The following is a 21274-nucleotide window of genomic DNA, read 5'->3' as shown; positions in this document are numbered from 1 at the left end:
GCTACATATTTTAAAACAACAACAACAAATACAGCAACTTTTTTAACAACAACAATAACAACAGCAAATTTTCAAAAAAACAACAACAGCAAAATCTTAAACAACAACAACAAAAAACAATTTCGACAACAACAACAGCAACATTTTTGACAACGACAACAGCAACATTTTCAACAACAACAAAAGCAACTTTTTCAAAAAAAACTACAGCCAAATTTTTGACAACAACAACATTTTAAAAAACAGCAACATTTCAACAACAGCAATATTATCAACAACAGCAACATTTGCAACATCAGCAACATTTTTACAACAGCAACATTTTCAACAACTGCAACATTTATTACAACAACAAAAATTTAACTAAACAGCGTTATTTTCCATAACAGCAATATTTCAAGCAACAGCAACATTTTACACAACAGCAATATTTTCGACAACAGCATCATTTTCAACAACAGCAACATTTTCAAAAACAGCTACATTTTCAACAACAGCAACATTTTCAACAACAGCAACATTTTCAACAACAAAAACATTTTCAAACACAGAAACATTTTCATCAACAGTCACATTTTCATCAACAGCAACATTTCATCAACATCTCAATTTTCATCAACAGCAACAATTTCAAGAACAGCAACATTTTCATTAACAGCAACATTTTTATCAACAGCAACATTTTCATCAACAGCAACATTTTCATCAAGAGCAACATTTTCATTAACAGACATTTTCATCAAGAGCAACATTTTCATCAACAGCAACATTTTCATTAACAGCAACATAATCATCAACAGCATCATTTTCAACAACAGCAAAATTGTCATCATCAGCAACATTTTCAACAAAAGTAAAACTTTCATCAACTGCAACATTTTCAACAACAGCAACAATATCAACAACAGCAACATTTTTAACAACAGCAACATTTTCATCAACAGCAGCATTTTCATCATTAGCAACATTCTCATCGACAGCAAAAGTTTCAACAACAGAATCATTTTCAACAACAGCACCATTTTCATCCACAGCAACATTTTCATCAACAGCAACATTTTCATCAACATACACATTTTCATCAACAGCAACTCTTTCAACAACAGCAACATTTTCAACAAAAGAAACATTTTTACTGAAATTTTCAATGAAAGCAAATTTTTCAACAACAGCAACATTTTCGACAACAGCAACATTTTCAATAAAAGCAACAGCATCATTTTTAACAATTACAACAGCAATATTTTCAACTTAAACAACAATATTTTCAACAACAGCAACATTTTCAACAACGGCAACATTTTCATAAACAGCCAATTTTTTATCTACAGCAACACATTCATTAACAGTAACTATTTAAACAACAGCAACAGTTTCAACAACAGCAACATTTTCAACAACAGCAACATTTTTATCAAAAGCAACATTGCATCAACAGCAACATTATCAACAACAGCAAAATTTTCAACAGCAGCAACATTTTTTGTAAAACTACATTTCCAACAGCAGCAATATTTTCAACAACAGCAACATTTTTAACATAAGAAGCATTTTCAAACACAGAAACATTTTCATCAACAGCAACATTTTCAACAACAGCAACATTTTCATCAAAGGCAAAAATTTCATCATCAACAACTTTTTAACAACAGAAACATTTTCAACATCAGCAATATTTTCAATAACATAAACATTTTCAAAAACAGCAACATTTTCAACAACAGCAACATTTTCAAACACAGCATTAGCAACACTTTCCACTACAATAAAAACAAGTACATTTTTCACAATACCAACTCATACAGCAATATTTTAACAACAACAATAACAACAGCAAATTTTTACACAACAACAACAAAAGCAACATCTTTAACAACAACAAAAAAAACAACTATTTCGACAACAAGGACAGCAACATTTTTGACAACGACAACAACAACATTTTCAGCAACAGCAACATTTTAACAACAGCAACATTTCCAGCAACAGCAATATTTTACACAACAGCAACATTTTCGACAACAGCAACATTTTCAACTACAGCAACATTTTCAAAAACAGCAACATTTTCAACAAAAGCAACATTTTCAACTACAAAAACATTTTCAAACACAGAAACATTTTCATCAACATCTCAATTTTCATCAACAGCAACAATTTCAACAACAGCAACAATTTCATTAACAGCAACATTTTCATTAACAGCAACATTCTCAACAAAAGCAACATTTTCATCAACAGACAAATTTTCATCAACGAAAATTTTCAGCTAGAGCAACATTTTCATCAACAGCAACAATTTCATCAACAGCAACATTATCATCAACAGCAACATTTTCAACAACAGCAAAATTTTAATCAACAGCAACATTTTCAACAAAAGTATATCTTTCAAACCCTGCAACATTTTCAACAACTGCAGCAATTTCAACAACAGCAACATTTTGTCAACAGCAACATTTTTAACAACAGCAAAATTTACATCAACAGCAGCATTTTCATCATTAGAATAATTCTCATCGACAGAAAAATTTTCAACAACAGCAACATTTTAAACAACAGCACCATTTTCATCCACAGCAATATTTTCATCAACAGCAACATTTTCATCAACAGCAACTCTTTCAACAACAGCAACATTTTCAACAAAAGCAACATTTTCAACAACAGCAACGTTTTCAACAACAGCAAAATTTTCAATAAAAGCAAATTTTTCAACAACAGCAACATTTTCGACAACAGCAACATTTTTAATAAAAGCAACAGCATCATTTTCAACAACAACAACAGCTATATATTTTCAACTTAAAAAACAAACACAGCAACATTTTCGACAACAGCAACATTTTCAACAACAGTAACATTTTCATAAACAGCCAATTTTTCTTCTACAGCAAAACATTCATCAACAGTAACTATTTAAACAACAGCAACAGTTTCAACAACAGGAACATTTTCAATAACAGCAACATTTTCATCAAAAACAACTTTGCATCAGCAGCAATATTTTCAACAACAGCAAAATTTTCAACAGCAGCAACATTCTCAGTAAAAGAACATTTTCAAAAACAGCAAAAATTTCAACAACAGCAACAATTTCAAAACCAGCAACATTTTCAGCATCAGCAACATTTTCAACAACAGCCATATTTTCAAAAAAAGCAACATTTTCAACATAAGCACAATTTTCAAACACAGAAACATTTTCATCAACAGCAAAATTTTCAACAAATAAAACATTTTCAACAAAAGCAGCATTTTCAACAACAGCAACATTTTCATCAATAGAAACATTTTCAACAACAGCAACATTTTGAAAAACAGCATCCTTTTTAAAAGAGCATGATTTTCAACAGTAGCAATATTTTTAACAAAAGAAACATTATCAACAAAAGCAACATTTTCAACAACAGGAACATTTTCATCAACATCAATGTTTTCATCAACAGCAATGTTTTCGATAACAGCAACATTTTCATCAACAGGAACAATTTCAACAACAGCAACAATTTCAACAACAGCTCCATTTTCATTTACAGCAAAATCTTCATCAACAGCAACATTTTCATTAACAGACATTTTCATCAACATCAACATATTCATCAACAGATATTTTCATCAACAGCAACATTTTCTTAAACAGCAACATTTTCATTAACAGCAACAGTATCAACTACAGAAATGCTTTCATCAACAGCAACTATTTCATCAACAGCAACATTGTCATCAACAGCAACATTTTCATCATTAGCAACATTTTCATCAACAGCAACATTATCTTCTACAGCATAATTTTCATAAACAGTAACATTTTCAACAACAGCAAAATTTTCATCAAAAGCAACATTTTTATCTACAGACTATTCTACAACAACAACAGTTTAACAACAGCAACAATTTCAACAACAGCAATATTTTCAACAACAGCAACATTTTCAACATCAGCAACATTTTTACAACAGCAACATTTTCAACATCTGCAACATTTTCAACAACAGAAAAAATTTAACACAACAACATTATGTTCCATAACAGCAACATTTCCAGCTACAACAATATATTCAACAACAGCAGCATTTTCATCAACAGCAATATTTTCAACAAAAGCAACATTTTCAACAACAGTAACATTTTCATCAAAAGCAACATTTTCATCAACAGCAGCATTTTCAAGGACAGCAACATTTTGATTAAAAGCAACATTTTATCAACGGCATAATTTTCAACAACAGCAACATTTTCAACCAGTGTAACTTTTTCAAAAACAGCAACATTTTAAAGAACAGCAACATTCTCAGCACCAACAACATTTTCAACAACAGTAACATTTTCAACATTAGCAATATTTTCATCAACAGCAGCATTTTCAAGAACAGCAACATTTTGATTAAAAGCAACGTTTTATTAACGGCAACATTTTCAATAACAGCAACATTTTCATGAACAGCAACATTTTCAACAACAGCAACATTTTCAACAACATAACCATTTTCAACAAACGTAACATTTTCAACCACAGCAACATTTTCAACATCAGCAATATTTTCAACAACATCACCATTTTCAACAACAGCAACATTTTCTAGAACAGCAACATTTTCATCAACAGTAACATTTTTTTCAACATCGACATTTTCATCAAAAGCAACATTTACATGAACAGCAACATTTTCAACAACAGGAACATTTTCAACAACAGCAACATTTTCATTAAAAGCAAAATTTTCCTTAACAGCAACATTTTCATCAACAGCAAAACTTTCATCATCAGCAACTTTTTAACAACAGAAACATTTTCAACAACAGCATTATTTTCAAAAACTGAAACACTTTCAAAAACAGCAACATTTTGAACAACAGCAACATTTACAACAACAGCATTAGCAACACTTTCCACAACAATAAAAACAGCTTCATTTTTCACAACAACAACTCATACAGCAACATTTTAAACAACAACAATAACAACAGCAATTTTTCAACAAGCACAACAACAGCAACATCTTAAACAACAACAAAAAAAACAACATTTTCGACAACAACAACAGCAACGTTTTTGACAACGACAACAGCAACATTTCAGACAACAACAAAAGAAACTTTTTAAACAAAAACTACAGCCAAATTTTCAACAACAAAAACAACAACATTTTCAACAAATGCAACACTTTTTAACAACAAAAAAATTTAACAAAACAGCATTATATTCCATATCAGCAACATTTCCAGCAACCGACACATTTTACGCAACAGCATTATTTTCGTCAACAGCAACATTTTCAACAACAGCAACATTTTCAAAAACAGCAACATTTTCAACAACAGCAATATTATCAACAACAAAAACATTTACAAACACAGAAACATTTTCATCAACATTTAAATTTTCATCAACAGCAACATTTTCATCAACATTTCAATTTTCATCAACAGCAACAATTTCAACAACAGCAACATTTTCATTAACAGCAACATTTTAATCAACAGCAACATTTTCATGAACAGCAACATTTTCATCTACAGACATTTTCATCAAGAGCAACATTTTCATCAACAGCAACATTATCATCAACAGCAACATTTTCAACAACAGCAAAATTTTCATTAACAGCAACATATCAACAAAAGTAAAACTTTCAACAACTGCAACATTTTCAACAACAGCAACAATTTCAACAACAGCAACATTTTATCAACAGCAACATTTTTAACAACAGCAACATTTTCATCAACAGCAGCATTTTCATCATTAGCAACATTATCATCGACGCCTAACTTATCAACAACAGCATCATTTTACACAACAGCAACATTTTCATCCACTGCAACATTTTTATCAACAGCAACATTTTCATTAACAGACACATTTTCATCAACAGCAACTCTTTCAACAACAGCTAAATTTTCAACAACAGCAACATTTTCAACAAAATCACCATTTTCAACAACAGTAACATTTTCAACAACAGCAACATTTTCTATATCAGCAACATTTTCAGCAACAGCAACATTTTCATCAACAGCTACATTTTCATCAACAGCGACATTTTCATCAAAAGGAACATTTACATCAACGGCACCATTTTCATCAACAGCAACATTTTCAACAATAGCAACATTTTCAACAACAGCAGCATTTTCATCAACAGCAAAATTTTCATCAACAGCAACATTTTCAAAAACAGCAACACTTTCACTAACAGCAACATTTTCTACAACACCAACATTTTTTACAACAGTAACAAAAACATTTTCAACAACGAATACAACAGCAAAGTTTTCTACAACGATTAAAACGGGAAAATTCTCAACAACAACAAGAACAAGAACATTTCCGACAACAACAACAGCAACATTTTCGACAACAATAAAAGCAACATTTTCAACAAACACAACAGCAACATTTTCAACAACAACAACAGCAACATTTTCAACAACAACAACAGACACATTTTCAACAACAGCAACATTTTTGACAGCAGCAACATTTAACACAACAGCAACATTTTCAACTATAGAACATTTTCAACAACAGCAACAATATCAACAACAGCAACAATTTTAAACAACAGAAACATTTTCATCAACAGCAACATTTTCAAAAACAGGAATTTTGTCATTAACAGCAACATGTTCATCAACAACAACATTTTCATCAACTGACAATATTTAAATCATTAGCAACATTTTCTTCAACAGCAACATTTTTAAGAACAGCAACATTTTCATCAACAGCAACATTTTCAACAACAGCAAAATTTCCATCAAACCTACATTTTCATCAACAGCAACTATTTCAACATCAGCTATATGTTCAAAACAGCAACATTTTCAACAACAGCAACATCTTCATCAATAGCATCATTTCCATCAACAGCAACATTTTCATCAACAGCAACATTTTCACCAACAGAAACTATTTAAGCAACTGCAACTTTTTCAACAAAAGCATCATTTTCAACAACAGCAACATTTTCAACAACAGCAACATTTTCAGTAACATTAACATTTTCAACAACAGCAACATTTTCAACATCAGTTTTATTTTAAACAACAGCAACATTTTCAACAACAGCAACATTTTAAATAACAAAAACAGCAAGATTTTCAACAACAACAACAACAACAGCAACATTTTCAACAACAGCAACATTTTCATTAAAAGCAAAATTTTCATCATCAGCAACTTTTTTACAACAGCAACATTTTCAGCAACAGCATTATTATCCACAACAGAAACATTTTCAAAAACAACAATATTTTCAACAACAGGAACATTTTCAACAACAGCATTAGAAACACTTTCGACAACAATAAAAACAGCTACATATTTTAAAACAACAACAACAAATACAGCAACTTTTTTAACAACAACAATAAAACAGCAAATTTTCAAAAAAAAAACAACAGCAAAATCTTAAACAACAACAACAAAAAACAATTTCGACAACAACAACAGCAACATTTTTGACAACGACAACAGCAACATTTTCAACAACAACAAAAGCAACTTTTTCAAAAATAAATACAGCCAAATTTTTGACAACAACAACATTTTAAAAAACAGCAACATTTCAACAACAGCAATATTATCAACAACAGCAACATTTGCAACATCAGCATCATTTTTACAACAGCAACATTTTCAACAACTGCAACATTTATTACAACAACAAAAATTTAACTAAACAGCGTTATTTTCCATAACAGCAATATTTCAAGCAACAGCAACATTTTACACAACAGCAATATTTTCGACAACAGCATCATTTTCAACAACAGCAACATTTTCATTAACAGACATTTTCATCAACATCAACATATTCATCAACAGACATTTTCATCAACAGCAACATTTTCTTAAACAGCAACATTTTCATTAACAGCAACAGTATCAACTACAGAAATGCTTTCATCAACAGCAACTATTTCATCAACAGCAACATTGTCATCAACAGCAACATTTTCATCATTAGCAACATTTTCATCAACAGCAACATTATCTTCTACAGCATAATTTTCATAAACAGTAACATTTTCAACAACAGCAAAATTTTCATCAAAAGCAACATTTTTATCTACAGACTATTCTACAACAACAACAGTTTAACAACAGCAACAATTTCAACAACAGCAATATTTTCAACAACAGCAACATTTTCAACATCAGCAACATTTTTACAACAGCAACATTTTCAACATCTGCAACATTTTCAACAACAGAAAAAATTTAACACAACAACATTATGTTCCATAACAGCAACATTTCCAGCTACAACAATATATTCAACAACAGCAGCATTTTCAACAACATTTTTAACAACAACAATAACAACAGCAAATTTTTACACAACAACAACAAAAGCAACATCTTTAACAACAACAAAAAAAGCAACATTTTCGACAACAAAGACAGCAACATTTTTGACAACGACAACAACAACATTTTCAGCAACAGCAACATTTTAACAACAGCAACATTTCCAGCAACAGCAATATTTTACACAACAGCAACATTTTCGACAACAGCAACATTTTCAACTACAGCAACATTTTCAAAAACAGCAACATTTTCAACAAAAGCAACATTTTCAACTACAAAAACATTTTCAAACACAGAAACATTTTCATCAACAGTTACATTTTCATCAACAGCAACATTTTCATCAACATCTCAATTTTCATCAACAGCAACAATTTCAACAACAGCAACAATTTCATTAACAGCAACATTTTCATTAACAGCAACATTCTCAACAACAGCAACATTTTCATCAACAGACAAATTTTCATCAACGAAAATTTTCAGCTAGAGCAACATTTTTATCAACAGCAACAATTTCATCAACAGCAACATTATCATCAACAGCAACTTTTTCAACAACAGCAAAATTTTAATCAACAGCAACATTTTCAACAAAAGTATAACTTTCAAACCCTGCAACATTTTCAACAACTGCAACAATTTCAACAACAGCAACATTTTAAAGAACAGCTACATTCTCAACACCAGCAAAATTTTTAACAACAGCAACATTTTCAACATAATCAACATTTTCAACAACAGCAACATTTTCTACAAAAAAAAAACATTTCAAACACAGAAACGTTTTCATCAACAGCAACATTTTCGTCAACGGCTACATTTTCGTTAACAGCAAAATTTTTATCACCAGGAACATTTTCAACAACAGCAACATTTTCAACAAAATCACCATTTTCAACAACAGTAACATTTTCAACAACAGCAACATTTTCTATATCAGCAACATTTTCAGCAACAGCAACATTTTCATCAACAGCTACATTTTCATCAACAGCGACATTTTCATCAAAAGGAACATTTACATCAACGGCACCATTTTCATCAACAGCAACATTTTCAACAATAGCAACATTTTCAACAACAGCAGCATTTTCATCAACAGCAAAATTTTCATCAACAGCAACATTTTCAAAAACAGCAACACTTTCAACAACAGCAACATTTTCTACAACAACAACATTTTTTACAACAGCAACAAAAACATTTTCAACAACGAATACAACAGCAAAGTTTTCTACAACGATTAAAACGGGAAAATTCTCAACAACAACAAGAACAAGAACATTTCCGACAACAACAGCAACATTTTCGACAACAATAAAAGCAACATTTTCAACAAACACAACAGCAACATTTTCAACAACAACAACAGCAACATTTTCAACAACAACAACAGACACATTTTCAACAACAGCAACATTTTTGACAGCAGCAACATTTAACACAACAGCAACATTTTCAACTATAGAACATTTTCAACAACAGCAACAATATCAACAACAGCAACAATTTTAAACAACAGAAACATTTTCATCAACAGCAACATTTTCAAAAACAGGAATTTTTTCATTAAAAGCAACATGTTCATCAACAACAACATTTTCATCAACTGACAATATTTAAATCATTAGCAACATTTTCTTCAACAGCAACATTTTTAACAACAGCAACATTTTCATCAACAGCAACATTTTCAACAACAGCAAAATTTCCATCAAACCTACATTTTCATCAACAGCAACTATTTCAACATCAGCTATATGTTCAAAACAGCAACATTTTCAACAACAGCAACATCTTCATCAATAGCATCATTTCCATCAACAGCAACATTTTCATCAACAGCAACATTTTCACCAACAGAAACTATTTAAGCAACTGCAACTTTTTCAACAAAAGCATCATTTTCAACAACAGCAACATTTTCAACAACAGCAACATTTTCAGTAACATTAACATTTTCAACAACAGCAACATTTTCAACATCAGTTTTATTTTAAACAACAGCAACATTTTCAACAACAGCAACATTTTAAATAACAAAAACAGCAAGATTTTCAACAACAACAACAACAACAGCAACATTTTCAACAACAGCAACATTTTCATTAAAAGCAAAATTTTCATCATCAGCAACTTTTTTACAACAGCAACATTTTCAGCAACAGCATTATTATCCACAACAGAAACATTTTCAAAAACAACAATATTTTCAACAACAGGAACATTTTCAACAACAGCATTAGAAATACTTTCCACAACAATAAAAACAGCTACATATTTTAAAACAACAACAACAAATACAGCAACTTTTTTAACAACAACAATAACAACAGCAAATTTTCAAAAAAACAACAACAGCAAAATCTTAAACAACAACAACAAAAAACAATTTCGACAACAACAACAGCAACATTTTTGACAACGACAACAGCAACATTTTCAACAACAACAAAAGCAACTTTTTCAAAAAAAACTACAGCCAAATTTTTGACAACAACAACATTTTAAAAAACAGCAACATTTCAACAACAGCAATATTATCAACAACAGCAACATTTGCAACATCAGCATCATTTTTACAACAGCAACATTTTCAACAACTGCAACATTTATTACAACAACAAAAATTTAACTAAACAGCGTTATTTTCCATAACAGCAATATTTCAAGCAACAGCAACATTTTACACAACAGCAATATTTTCGACAACAGCATCATTTTCAACAACAGCAACATTTTCAAAAACAGCTACATTTTCAACAACAGCAACATTTTCAACAACAGCAACATTTTCAACAACAAAAACATTTTCAAACACAGAAACATTTTCATCAACAGTCACATTTTCATCAACAGCAACATTTCATCAACATCTCAATTTTCATCAACAGCAACAATTTCAAGAACAGCAACATTTTCATTAACAGCAACATTTTTATCAACAGCAACATTTTCATCAACAGCAACATTTTCATCAAGAGCAACATTTTCATTAACAGACATTTTCATCAAGAGCAACATTTTCATCAACAGCAACATTTTCATTAACAGCAACATAATCATCAACAGCATCATTTTCAACAACAGCAAAATTGTCATCATCAGCAACATTTTCAACAAAAGTAAAACTTTCATCAACTGCAACATTTTCAACAACAGCAACAATATCAACGACAGCAACATTTTTAACAACAGCAACATTTTCATCAACAGCAGCATTTTCATCATTAGCAACATTCTCATCGACAGCAAAAGTTTCAACAACAGAATCATTTTCAACAACAGCACCATTTTCATCCACAGCAACATTTTCATCAACAGCAACATTTTCATCAACATACACATTTTCATCAACAGCAACTCTTTCAACAACAGCAACATTTTCAACAAAAGAAACATTTTTACTGAAATTTTCAATGAAAGCAAATTTTTCAACAACAGCAACATTTTCGACAACAGCAACATTTTCAATAAAAGCAACAGCATCATTTTTAACAACAACAACAGCAATATTTTCAACTTAAACAACAATATTTTCAACAACAGCAACATTTTCAACAACGGCAACATTTTCATAAACAGCCAATTTTTTATCTACAGCAACACATTCATTAACAGTAACTATTTAAACAACAGCAATAGTTTCAACAACAGCAACATTTTCAACAACAGCAACATTTTTATCAAAAGCAACATTGCATCAACAGCAACATTATCAACAACAGCAAAATTTTCAACAGCAGCAACATTTTTTGTAAAACTACATTTCCAACAGCAGCAATATTTTCAACAACAGCAACATTTTTAACATAAGAAGCATTTTCAAACACAGAAACATTTTCATCAACAGCAACATTTTCAACAACAGCAACATTTTCATCAAAGGCAAAAATTTCATCATCAACAACTTTTTAACAACAGAAACATTTTCAACATCAGCAATATTTTCAATAACATAAACATTTTCAAAAACAGCAACATTTTCAACAACAGCAACATTTTCAAACACAGCATTAGCAACACTTTCCACTACAATAAAAACAAGTACATTTTTCACAATACCAACTCATACAGCAATATTTTTAACAACAACAATAACAACAGCAAATTTTTACACAACAACAACAAAAGCAACATCTTTAACAACAACAAAAAAAACAACTATTTCGACAACAAGGACAGCAACATTTTTGACAACGACAACAACAACATTTTCAGCAACAGCAACATTTTAACAACAGCAACATTTCCAGCAACAGCAATATTTTACACAACAGCAACATTTTCGACAACAGCAACATTTTCAACTACAGCAACATTTAAAAAACAGCAACATTTTCAGCAAAAGTAACATTTTCAACTACAAAAACATTTTCAAACACAGAAACATTTTCATCAACATCTCAATTTTCATCAACAGCAACAATTTCAACAACAGCAACAATTTCATTAACAGCAACATTTTCATTAACAGCAACATTCTCAACAACAGCAACATTTTCATCAACAGACAAATTTTCATCAACGAAAATTTTCAGCTAGAGCAACATTTTCATCAACAGCAACAATTTCATCAACAGCAACATTATCATCAACAGCAACATTTTCAACAACAGCAAAATTTTAATCAACAGCAACATTTTCAACAAAAGTATATCTTTCAAACCCTGCAACATTTTCAACAACTGCAGCAATTTCAACAACAGCAACATTTTGTCAACAGCAACATTTTTAACAACAGCAAAATTTACATCAACAGCAGCATTTTCATCATTAGAATAATTCTCATCGACAGAAAAATTTTCAACAACAGCAACATTTTAAACAACAGCACCATTTTCATCCACAGCAATATTTTCATCAACAGCAACATTTTCATCAACAGCAACTCTTTCAACAACAGCAACATTTTCAACAAAAGCAACATTTTCAACAACAGCAACGTTTTCAACAACAGCAAAATTTTCAATAAAAGCAAATTTTTCAACAACAGCAACATTTTCGACAACAGCAACATTTTTAATAAAAGCAACAGCATCATTTTCAACAACAACAACAGCTATATATTTTCAACTTAAAAAACAAACACAGCAACATTTTCGACAACAGCAACATTTTCAACAACAGTAACATTTTCATAAACAGCCAATTTTTCTTCTACAGCAAAACATTCATCAACAGTAACTATTTAAACAACAGCAACAGTTTCAACAACAGGAACATTTTCAATAACAGCAACATTTTCATCAAAAACAACTTTGCATCAGCAGCAATATTTTCAACAACAGCAAAATTTTCAACAGCAGCAACATTCTCAGTAAAAGAACATTTTCAAAAACAGCAAAAATTTCAACAACAGCAACAATTTCAAAACCAGCAACATTTTCAGCATCAGCAACATTTTCAACAACAGCCATATTTTCAAAAAAAGCAACATTTTCAACATAAGCACAATTTTCAAACACAGAAACATTTTCATCAACAGCAAAATTTTCAACAAATAAAACATTTTCAACAAAAGCAGCATTTTCAACAACAGCAACATTTTCATCAATAGAAACATTTTCAACAACAGCAACATTTTGAAAAACAGCATCCTTTTTAAAAGAGCATGATTTTCAACAGTAGCAATATTTTTAACAAAAGAAACATTATCAACAAAAGCAACATTTTCAACAACAGGAACATTTTCATCAACATCAATGTTTTCATCAACAGCAATGTTTTCGATAACAGCAACATTTTCATCAACAGCAACAATTTCAACAACAGCAACAATTTCAACAACAGCTCCATTTTCATTAACAGCAAAATCTTCATCAACAGCAACATTTTCATTAACAGACATTTTCATCAACATCAACATATTCATCAACAGATATTTTCATCAACAGCAACATTTTCTTAAACAGCAACATTTTCATTAACAGCAACAGTATCAACTACAGAAATGCTTTCATCAACAGCAACTATTTCATCAACAGCAACATTGTCATCAACAGCAACATTTTCATCATTAGCAACATTTTCATCAACAGCAACATTATCTTCTACAGCATAATTTTCATAAACAGTAACATTTTCAACAACAGCAAAATTTTCATCAAAAGCAACATTTTTATCTACAGACTATTCTACAACAACAACAGTTTAACAACAGCAACAATTTCAACAACAGCAATATTTTCAACAACAGCAACATTTTCAACATCAGCAACATTTTTACAACAGCAACATTTTCAACATCTGCAACATTTTCAACAACAGAAAAAATTTAACACAACAACATTATGTTCCATAACAGCAACATTTCCAGCTACAACAATATATTCAACAACAGCAGCATTTTCATCAACAGCAATATTTTCAACAAAAGCAACATTTTCAACAACAGTAACATTTTCATCAAAAGCAACATTTTCATCAACAGCAGCATTTTCAAGGACAGCAACATTTTGATTAAAAGCAACATTTTATCAACGGCATAATTTTCAACAACAGCAACATTTTCAACCAGTGTAACTTTTTCAAAAACAGCAACATTTTAAAGAACAGCAACATTCTCAGCACCAACAACATTTTCAACAACAGTAACATTTTCAACATTAGCAATATTTTCATCAACAGCAGCATTTTCAAGAACAGCAACATTTTGATTAAAAGCAACGTTTTATTAACGGCAACATTTTCAATAACAGCAACATTTTCATGAACAGCAACATTTTCAACAACAGCAACATTTTCAACAACATAACCATTTTCAACAAACGTAACATTTTCAACCACAGCAACATTTTCAACATCAGCAATATTTTCAACAACATCACCATTTTCAACAACAGCAACATTTTCTAGAACAGCAACATTTTCATCAACAGTAACATTTTTTTCAACATCGACATTTTCATCAAAAGCAACATTTACATGAACAGCAACATTTTCAACAACAGGAACATTTTCAACAACAGCAACATTTTCATTAAAAGCAAAATTTTCCTTAACAGCAACATTTTCATCAACAGCAAAACTTTCATCATCAGCAACTTTTTAACAACAGAAACATTTTCAACAACAGCATTATTTTCAAAAACTGAAACACTTTCAAAAACAGCAACATTTTGAACAACAGCAACATTTACAACAACAGCATTAGCAACACTTTCCACAACAATAAAAACAGCTTCATTTTTCACAACAACAACTCATACAGCAACATTTTAAACAACAACAATAACAACAGCAATTTTTCAACAACAACAACAACAGCAACATCTTAAACAACAACAAAAAAAACAACATTTTCGACAACAACAACAGCAACGTTTTTGACAACGACAACAGCAACATTTCAGACAACAACAAAAGAAACTTTTTAAACAAAAACTACAGCCAAATTTTCAACAACAAAAACAACAACATTTTCAACAAATGCAACATTTTTTAACAACAAAAAAATTTAACAAAACAGCATTATATTCCATATCAGCAACATTTCCAGCAACCGACACATTTTACGCAACAGCATTATTTTCGTCAACAGCAACATTTTCAACAACAGCAACATTTTCAAAAACAGCAACATTTTCAACAACAGCAATATTATCAACAACAAAAACATTTACAAACACAGAAACATTTTCATCAACATTTAAATTTTCATCAACAGCAACATTTTCATCAACATTTCAATTTTCATCAACAGCAACAATTTCAACAACAGCAACATTTTCATTAACAGCAACATTTTAATCAACAAAAACATTTTCATGAACAGCAACATTTTCATCTACAGACATTTTCATCAAGAGCAACATTTTCATCAACAGCAACATTATCATCAACAGCAACATTTTCAACAACAGCAAAATTTTCATTAACAGCAACATATCAACAAAAGTAAAACTTTCAACAACTGCAACATTTTCAACAACAGCAACAATTTCAACAACAGCAACATTTTATCAACAGCAACATTTTTAACAACAGCAACATTTTCATCAACAGCAGCATTTTCATCATTAGCAACATTATCATCGACGCCTAACTTATCAACAACAGCATCATTTTACACAACAGCAACATTTTCATCCACTGCAACATTTTTATCAACAGCAACATTTTCATTAACAGACACATTTTCATCAACAGCAACTCTTTCAACAACAGCTAAATTTTCAACAAAAGCAACATTTTCAATAACGGCAACGTTTTCAACAACAGCTAAATTTTCAATAAAAGCAAATTTTTCAACAACAGCAACATTTTTGACAACAGTATCATTTTCAATAAAAGCAACAGCATCATATTCAACAACAACAAGAGCAATATTTTCAACTTAAAAAACAACAACAGCAACATTTTGAACAACAGCAACATTTTCATAAACAGCCAATTTTTCATCTAAAGCAAAACATTAAAAAACAGTAACTATTTAAACAAACAGCAACAGTTTCAACAACAGCAACATTTTCAACAACAGCAAATTTTCCATCAAAAGCAACATTGCATCAACAGCAACATTTTCAACAACTGCAAAATTTTCAACAGCAGCAACATTTTCAGTAAAAGCAACATTTTCAAAAACAGCAAAAATTTCAAAAAACAGCAACAATTTCAACACCAGCAACATTTTCAACATCAGCAACAATTTCAACAACAGCAATAATTTCAACAACAGCAACATTTTTAACATTAGCACCATTTTCAAACAGAGAAACATTTTCATCAACAGTAAAATTTTCAACAACAGCAACATTTTTAACAACAGCAACATTTTCAACAAAAGCAATATTTATAACAACAGCAACATTTTAAACAACATGATAATTTTCATTCACAGCAATATTTTCATCAACAGCAACATTTTCATCAACAGCAACAATTTCAACAACAGCATCATTTTCATTAACAGCAAAATCTTCATCAACAGCAACATTTTCATTAACAGTAACATTTTCATCAACATCAACATATTCATCAACAGACATTTTCATCAACAGCAACATTTTCATAAACAGCAACATTTTCATCAACAGCAACATTATGAACTACAGTAATGCTTTCATCAACAGCAACTTTTTCATCAACAGCAACATTTTCAACATCTGCAAAATTTTCAACAACAGAAAAAATTTAACACAAAAACATTATTTTCCATAACAGCATTATTTCCAGTAACAACAATATTTTCAAAGACAGCAGCATTTTCAACAACAGCAACATTTTCAACCAGTGTAACTTTTTCAAAAACAGCAACATTTTAAAGAACAGCAACATTCTCAGCACCAACAACATTTTCAACAACAGTAACATTTTCAACATTAGCAATATTTTCATCAACAGCAGCATTTTCAAGAACAGCAACATTTTGATTAAAAGCAACGTTTTATTAACGGCAACATTTTCAATAACAGCAACATTTTCATGAACAGCAACATTTTCAACAACAGCAACATTTTCAACAACATAACTATTTTCAACAAACGTAACATTTTCAACCACAGCAACATTTTCAACATCAGCAATATTTTCAACAACATCACCATTTTCAACAACAGCAACATTTACATGAACAGCAACATTTTCAACAACAGGAACATTTTCAACAACAGCAACATTTTCATTAAAAGTAAAATTTTCCTTAACAGCAACATTTTCATCAACAGCAAAACTTTCATCATCAGCAACTTTTTAACAACAGAAACATTTTCAACAACAGCATTATTTTCAAAAACTGAAACACTTTCAAAAACAGCAACATTTTGAACAACAGCAACATTTACAACAACAGCATTAGCAACACTTTCCACAACAATAAAAACAGCTTCATTTTTCACAACAACAACTCATACAGCAACATTTTTAACAACAACAATAACAACAGCAATATTTTCAAAAACAACAACATTTTCAAGAACAGCTACATTTTCATCAACAGTAACATTTTCATCAAAAGCAACATTTTCATCAACAGCAGCATTTTCAAGAACAGCAACATTTTGATTAAAAGCAACATTTTATCAACGGCAACATTTTCAACAACAGCAACATTTTCAACAACAGTAACAATTTCAAAAACAACAACATTTTAAAGAACAGTAACATTTTCAGCACCAACAACATTTACAACAACGGTAACATTTTCAACATTAGCAATATTTTCATCAACAGCAGCATTTTCAAGAATAGCAACATTTTAATAAAAGCAACATTTTATCAACGGCAACATTTTCAAAAACAGCAACATTTTCATCAACAGCAACATTTTCGTCAACGGCAACATTTTCATCAAAATTAACATTTTCATCAACAGCCACATTTTCAACAACAGCAACATTTTCAACAACATAACCATTTTCAACAACAGTAAAATTTTCAACCAAAGCAACATTTTCAACATCAGCAACATTTTCAACAACATCACCATTTTCAACAAGAGCAACATTTAAAAAAAAAGCAACATTTTCATCAACAGCAACATTTTTATCAACAGCGACATTTTCATCAAAAGCAACATTTTCATCAACAGCCACATTTTCAACAACAGCATCATTTTCAACAACATTACCATTTTCAACATCAGTAACATTTTCAACCACAGCAACATTTTCAACATCAGCAATATTTTCAACAACATCACCATTTTCAACAACAGCAACATTTTCAAGAACAGCAACATTTTCATCAACAGCAACATTTTTATCAACAGCGACATTTTCATCAAAAGCAACATTTTTATCAACAGCAATATTTTCAACAACAGGAACATTTTCAACAACAGCAACATTTTCATTAAAATCAAAATTTTCATCAACAGCAACATTTTCATCAACAGCAAAACTTTCATCATCAGCAACTTTTTAACAACAGAAACATTTTCAACAACAGCATTATTTTCAACAACAGAAATACTTTAAAACAGCAACATTTTCAACAACAGCAACATTTTCAACAACAGCATTAGCAAAACTTTCCACAAAAATAAAAACAGCTACATTTTTCACAACAATAACTCATACAGCAACATTTTTAACAACAACAATAGCAACAGAAAATTTCAAACAACAAAAACAACAGCAACATCTAAACCAGCAACAAAAAAACAACATTCTCGACAACAACAACAGCATTATTTTAAAAACGACAACAGCATCATTTTTAACAACAACAAAAGCATTTTTTTCAACAAAAACTGCAGCCAATTTTTCAACAACAAAAACAACAACATTTTCAACAACAGCAACATTTCAAAAACAGCAATATTTTCAAGAACAGCAACATTTGTACCATCAGCAACATTTTACAACGGCAACATTTTCAATAACTGTAACAATTTTTCACAACAGCAAAAATTTAACACAACAGCATTTTTTTCATAACAGCAACATTTCCAGGAACAGCAACATTTTACACAACAGCAACATTTTCGACAACAGTTACATTTTCAACAACAGCAACATTTTTAAAAACAGCAACATTTTCAACAACAGCAACATTTTCAACAACAAAAACATTTTCAAACACAGAAACATTTTTATCAACAGTTACATTTTCATCAACACCAACATTTTCATCAACATCTCAATTTTCATCAACAGCAACAATTTCAACAACAGCAACATTTTCATTAACAGCAACATTTTCATCAACAGCAACATTTTCATCAACAGCAACATTTTCATCAACAGCAACATTTTCATCAACAGCAACATTTTCATCAACAGACATTCTCATCAAGAGCAACATTTTCAACAGCAGAAACATTATCATCAACAGCAACTTTATCAACAACAGCAAAATTTTCATCAACATCAACATTTTCAACAAAAGTAAAACTTTCAACAACTGCAACATTTTCAACATCAGCAACAATTTCAACAACAGCAACATTTTATCAACAGCAACATTTTTAACAACAGCAACATTTTCATCAACAGCAGCATTTTCATCATTAGCAACATTCTCATCGACGGAAAATTTTCAACAACAGCATCATTTTCATCAACAGCAACATTTTCGACAACAACAACAGACACATTTTCAAAAACAACAACATTTTCGACAGCAACAACATTTAACACAAAAGCAAAATTTTCAACTATAGCAACATTGTCAACAAGAGCAACATTATCAACAACAGCAAATATTTTAAGCAACAGCAACATTTTCATAAACAGTAATATTTTCAAAAACCGCAACATTTTCATCAACAAAGACATTTTCATCAACAGCAACATTTTCATCAACAGCAACATTTTCATCAACAGCAGCATTTTAAAAAACAGCAATATTTTTATCAACAGCAACATTTTCATCAACAGCAACATTTTTAAAACAAACAAACATTTTCAACAACAGCAACATTTTAACAACAACATTTTCAGCAAATCAACATTTTCAAAAACAACAACATTTTCATACACAGAAACATTTTCATCAACAACAACATTTTCATCAACAGTAACAATTTCAAGAACAGCAAAATTTTCATCAACTGCAACATTCTCATCAACAGCAATATTTTCATCAATAACGACATTTTCATCAACAGAGATTTTCATCAAGAGCAACATTTTCATCAACAGCAACATTTTCATCAAAAGCAACATTATCATCAACAGCAACATTTTCAACAACAACATTTTTTTCATCCACAGTAACATTTTCAACAAAAGTAAAATTTTCAACAACTGCAACATTTCAACAACAGCAACAATTTCAACAACAGAAACATTTTTGACAACAACAATAACAACAGCACCTTTTCAACAACAACAGCAGCAACATTTAAACAACAACAATTAAAGCAACATTTTCGACAACAACACCAGCAACATTTTTGACAACAACAACAGCAACATTCTCAACAACAACAGAAGCAACTTTTTCATCCGCAACAATAGCAACATTTTCAACAACATTAACAACCTTAACAGTTTCAACAAC

This window comes from Ischnura elegans, chromosome 8, assembly GCF_921293095.1.
Source record: "Ischnura elegans chromosome 8, ioIscEleg1.1, whole genome shotgun sequence".
Classification (NCBI taxonomy): Eukaryota; Metazoa; Arthropoda; class Insecta; order Odonata; family Coenagrionidae; genus Ischnura; species Ischnura elegans.
Note: the sequence above shows the minus strand (reverse complement) of the source record.